The following is a 6,419-nucleotide window of genomic DNA, read 5'->3' as shown; positions in this document are numbered from 1 at the left end:
ATTCAGCGAGACCTGGACAGGCTGGAGAGCTGGGCAGTAAGAAACCGGATGAGGGTCAACAAAAGCAAGTGTAGGGTCTTACACCTAGGGAGGAATAATTGCATGCACCAATACAGGCTGGGGGATGAGCTGCTGGAGAGGAGCTCTACAGAGAGGGACCTGGGCGTCCTGGTGGACGACAAGTTAGCCTTGAGAAAAGAAGACTGAGAGGGGACCTGATCCAGATTTATAAATATCTGAGGTGTGGTGGCCATAGTGGTGAGGCCAGTCTCTTTTCAGTGGTACGTGGAGACAGGACAAGGGGAAATGGACATCAGCTGCAGCATAGGACGTTTCGCACGAATGTGCGTAAGAAGTGACGGAGCACTGGAACAGGCTGCCCAGGGAGGTTGTGGAGTCTCCTTCTCTGCAGATATTCAAGTCTCGCCTGGACGCCTACCTGTGCGACCTGGTGTAGGGAACCTGCTTGGCAGGGGGGTTGGTCTCGATGATCTCTAAAGGTCCCTTCCAACCCCTACAATTCTGTGATTCTGTGATTCTGTGAAAGTGATTTCAGAGACATGGCTCCAATAAGTAAGAAAAAAGAAGTCTAAGGTATTTTATCTTTACAGCATAGGTGACGTAATTGAGGTACAGAGAGGAGGAAGGTTGTTTCAGATATCCAAAAGAAAATGAAGCCTCTTGAGATACCAGCACTGCAAGGGATTTGTTAATATTTGCTGACATTTCATGCACCCCTCAGCTACCAAAACTGAGGCCATGTATATGCATCAAAAACAATGCAGTGGGGAGTAATGAAAGTAAAAGATAGCTAAGGATGATGCAAAAACAAAGGCAAGACTCTCCACTCATTTAAATGTAGTATTTCAACATAAAACTAAGTTCTCCAAGCCTCTAGCAGTGAAAAAATCCATAACTGTTCTTCTGCTCAACTGTCAACACCACCTTATTAGCACTGAGCAAACAACTTGTGCCAGTTTGACAAACCTCATCTTTTTTTTTTTTTTTCTCTCCAGCTTACGGAGATTTCCTCAGCCTTATGCATTATTCAGACAGGAGACTCCCCAGAGGGTTTTAAATCCAAGCTTTGATGGTCAAGAGCTGCCTATGTCAGAATGGAGTTGAAGAACAGATATTGGCTGGGCATGATGAAGCATGTGGCAATGGGTTCACCTTCCTGACTGGATGAATGGTTCAGGTGCAACAGCATTTCCAGCTGATGGTAATGATTCTTTCTTGGGGTATTTTCCTATAAGAAAAACTAAGGGGGACAAAGAATAACTCTGATTATTTCAGGTGAAGGTTAGTTGTTGTTGGTTTACGTTCTGCTCTCAGGTCTGCTGCTAACCCTACCCTTCTGGAACCATAAATCAAGCCTCATGCCTGTTCGTCTATCTATCCTGTTTTAAATTATTCTAAAACTAGTTTTAAATGTGCATACCTAAAACCACTTGTTTATGCAGCAGGTCATCCTGAAGTCACTACAGCCTAGAGAAGTGTTGTGAATGTCAGTCACATCCAAGCAGCATTGGTTTGATCTCACAGGGATTTGTTTGGTGTATGTCAAACTGGTCTCTAACAAAGATGAGGTCTGAAGAGCCTTGGGTTCAAGAATTCATATTACTCAGTGTGAATAATTCCCACAGCTGAAGCTGACCCAGATGGAGGAGTATTAAACAATGAGAAGAGCAGTTTTGAGGATGATGCAGGTTAAGTACACCACCTGGATGCACACATGAAGGAAAGGACATTAGGGATTTGTTAGTTGAGACAGTGTTATACATACACTGAAAAGGAGTCAGGAGTAATTCAGCAGCTTATGGCATTGTTTGCCTTTGGGACAGAGATTTAAATCCATTCCTCTGAGATACTCTTAAAATTCAGTCATGGCTGGAAGTCACAAACATTTCAATCTGTTTGCATGGATTTCTAATGTGGGGAAAAAACAGGTCTGGCCTCCTCCTGAAGCCACTCAGTGAAATCAGTGCACACTAGCTGGGTCCACCCTCTCCCACAAGTGGGTTAAAATGATTCACAATTAAAAGATCATCTAAACACTGTTTTGCTCACTGATTCATTATGCCATGAACTATCTGCTCCCATACAGCATTAAGCAGAGGAGCCTGCGGGTAAGGAGCAAATTCCAACAGGTATTTCTACATAATGATAAGGTGAACCCAAAAGCAGTCCTGCATTTGTCAATTGGTGTTGGTTTCTCAGCACACACTTAGGGCACATAATCACTCTGACACCACATCCCATTTTGCTAGCAAAGGACAACAATTTCAGTCCCTAAAGGTCTCCTTCCAAAGTGCTTTAAAGTTGTCTTCCTGTCCAATTTATGTAGACACAGTGATTTTGTGGTGGCTGAGATAGGTATGAAAGGTGCCACGTTTTGTGATTTCTCTGCCATTAAAATAATATTCCTCTATTTTAAAGTGCACTAGCTAGGGGATGGAAGACAGCAGCACTCTTGAGTAGCTTGCACCAATACTAAGGAAAAGTTAAGGTTAGGATCTTAAAAGACTTAAAAGTTCTTTTTGGAGCATTAGTGATTTATTATTACTATTATTATATTTTATTTAATAGTAAAGTCTTAGCTTCTGATCACAGTCTTTCAAACTTTTTTAATTCAACTTATTATTATTATTATTATTATTGTGTACTCCTCAAAGAGAATTATGGATGAGACTACAAATCTGGCAGAGAGGGACCACATCAAAGATCCACCCTAAGATTTTGTCCCATCAATTCACAGTCTCCATCATTAAACTGTAAGAAATCCACCAGGAAGAACACAAGAGCAGAGCAAGAAAAGGAGCAATACCACCTTGATATATTCTCCGAGGCTGCACTAAGCTACTGCTTCTTAAGACAGAATTGACCATTTTGTAGTTCATATTTCTGATTATTTTTCCTCCACGTTGCCATTTGATACTATAGGAATCACTAACATTCATATTCCATTCCTGTCTTTGCTGATGCTCCAACGAGGAGATTGTGTGCTTGCACTTTTTCAGGCCCATTCTTCAGAATTAACGTAGCTTTTTCTTTATACACATAGAAAGCAGCTAAGAATTTTGAGTGGGAAATAATAAAAAGTTTGCTTTTTCCTACCAAGGCCAGCCTTCCAACACTATCCAGGTGGCCTTGGGGCACATGAAACACATTCTCATCATCATAGTAGGGAAACAACAATTTGGCAGGCTGCAGCACAACCCTCTCATTATATCAGGCAGTTTGAATTGAAACCTGGGGCTCAGAGACAGCTCAGAGATGTCCTCAGCTGCATATATGGTCACTTCAGCCTAGATGGTGTCCTCTCTGAAGCGTGTAGCCAGGAGGCAATAAGCATCATTCACTGCAGATAGCCATGCTCCCTGCCTTGTGGGCACAGCTTGCCTTTGAGATCCAAGCTGGTTTTGCAGCAAAGGCCTCGCTTGGTCAGAATAACTGCAGTACCATGGATATAGAGGTCTTGCTCAGGTCTTACAAGACTTTGCTTCCAAGTATATCATAACTGGTTTCTGCAGTATTACAAATGAAGAATTGGATCAAGGGCTTTGTAACAGAGCCATATGGATCACGCTCCTTTAAATATTTTTTCCAGACTAGCTTAGCTATTGTTAAAGGTAAAACAGATCCTGTTCACCTCCCTGTTCAGCAGCCAGCTGCTGTGTGGTGCTGAATCACTTGTCTGATACCCCTGAGCGTTGAAATTTTAGCTCTAAGATGGGGATGAAGAAAGTCTCTTCCTCCTTTTGTTTGCCTTGTCAATTTAAACAGTATGCTGTTTGAAATGGAGACTTTATTGTACACACAGACTGTACAGTGCCACCAATTGTCCTAAAACATAAATATTATAGCAAGGATTACCAGCTAATAACATTATGTACAATTATACATTCCTTCGTAGGAAGGCAAGCACTGCAGCGTGTTTCGAGAGATATGGCACAGCTAAATGGAAGCATTGCTTCTTTCTCAAAATGATACTGCAAATAGAAGGAATTTATTTTGGATTTTAATTTCTCATTTATATAACACTTATTCTGGTGAAGATTTTCTTGAGAAATGGTGATGTTTTGGACAGTCCTGCCCAGTGTCTGTTTTGATCCTCACTGCCAAAATATTTAGATACACACAACAGGTAGGTGACCAAGACCTAAATGAAGGCAAAACTCCTGTATCTCATTCCCTTCAATGGGTTTCAGAGGGATGTAATCCAGAAGAAGGAAAAAAAAAAAAAAAAAGTCAGTGGACATTTGATGTGGAACGGAAGAAAAGACAGGCCTGAGACACGACAACTTTGTGTTGTTATGTTTCAGAAATAAGAAATTACATAGTAAAGTAGATTAAGTTTATATTTATAGTAGCATGCAAAAATGTAAGTTAATTAGCTCTGTCTGGGAATCACATTAATTTTAAACAGTAGCTTCTAGCAACGTGGTTCAAGGGGTAGAGACAAGACAAGGAGAAGCAGGAAATTTTCCAGCTTTCTGAGTAGAAAATGCTACTTATAAATTTCCTGTGAGAGCAGAGACTTGTACATAGTTTCCCATTCTCTTCTAGGAGCTGAAGTAGAAAATAAGTCAACAAAACAGGGAGAGAGCCAGAGAACAGTGAGTCAATAAATGGAACGTAAAAGTGGCTTAGCAGTTGTATGACCAAAGAAAAGGACTGTAAACTGTTTTATTGTATAGTTAGTCTTTAAGAGTTAGTTGAGTTGCTGATGTGCTTACCTCCCTTGTTAGATTATTATTTATTCTTTCTCTTACAATTACCATTTAGTCATTCTTATCACGGAAGTAACTACATTGCCTGAGTGAGTACCAAAAAGCTTACCATTACTTTCCCAAGCTTTTCATTGTATGCTAGTCCTATCCTCCACCTCCAAAAGCAGGGTCAGCTGGAGTATGTCACCTAGGACCATGTCATCCAGGACCACATCCAGTTCAGTTCTGAGTATCTGCAATTTTAATTTATCTGACTGCATTATTCTTAAGCTTATGTGAATTGCTTTAATAAGGCAAAATCTCCCCAGTTAATGGGTTAGTCAAAGCACTGACTTTCACTTGCAGTACAGCCTTCTCTGCAATAGCTTACAAACTGCATGCTGCAGCTTCTCTTCAGGAAGGCTGAGAATTTCTTATGATGTGAATTTTCTGCTTACTGAAAAACATTGTTCTTCATCAGCCACAGTTAATGGTTACTTCATGCTGAATTTGCAACATTTTGCCAAGAAAAAAAGAAATCACAAAACAAATTGTTTTGGACTTGTGAGAAATTAGTTTTGCCTTTTTTTTTGTTTGCTTAACTATTTTAATACGTTTCTAAAACTGACCTTCACATCTGCATTCCTATCCTGAAGATGCTGTCCATCTCATCTTCAGCACCTTTCTTTCTTATGACCTGCATTCTACTGACTTGTAACAAAGCAGTTTCTGGCAGGTTTTCACCTTTTTTAATGATGACATAAGATTCCTATTATGAGAATGGTACAGAGGCATTCAACACAGCAACAGCACACAGCTACAGAGCATATAGCACAGTAGAGACTGTAGCTTGGTCCTGAAAGAAAGAAAAATTTGCTAGTTCAAATGAAGGCAGAAACACTTTCTGTGATATTTCTTCCAGACCTAGAGCTGTCTTGCTTCCAGTAGTCTGGATTTCTCTCTCCTGGGTCTTCATATGAACAAATGTAACAATGCTTTTCAGCTTGAACTAATATCTTTAGGAAGACCTACAGAAGGGATCTAAGAAAGTCAGAATCATTGTCTGTAAAAAAGGAGGTGAAACTTTGTTCCCTAATAATACTAACAGTGATTGTTAACCTCTCTGCTAACCTCTTGTGATATCAGCAACCATATTTTCTTTTCTTTCCTCTGGATGTGTTGGTTTTCCTGGTGTAAAGAGTTACCTTAAATAGAAGACACTTAGATCCGTTGAATCACTGTTAACCACTGACTCGAAAGGTTTAGCTGCCATTTCCGTCTGCTGCTAAAATGAGTTTCTTAGAGCTGTCTAGATGAAGACTTTCCCTTCCCTTTCACATTACTGCAGAGACAGTTTGGATCCAGTTTTTAATGGATTTTTTTTCTTTTTTTTTCTTTTTGGCCTCTCACTTAAGTTCCACTCCTGGACTCACATCAAGACAGCAAGAGAGACACTGTGACCCAGTTCCTGTCTTGAATCAAATGATGTATTGTACAGCCATCCCCTTATCATATACCCTAGAGATCACTATGTTTTTTTCGTTTTTGTTTGTAGAACTGATCACCCTGAAAATGTGACCATGTTCTTCAATCAAGCACGGTGGGAGTTTCTATGTGGTTTTATTGTGAATCTCAGAGGAGAGATAGTACTGACCTCACCAAATGAAGAAAAGTACCTGATAAAAGAGATAAGGCTTCATTTGTACT

This window comes from Meleagris gallopavo, chromosome 8 (genome assembly GCF_000146605.3).
Source record: "Meleagris gallopavo isolate NT-WF06-2002-E0010 breed Aviagen turkey brand Nicholas breeding stock chromosome 8, Turkey_5.1, whole genome shotgun sequence".
Classification (NCBI taxonomy): Eukaryota; Metazoa; Chordata; class Aves; order Galliformes; family Phasianidae; genus Meleagris; species Meleagris gallopavo.
This window is presented reverse-complemented; position numbering follows the sequence as displayed.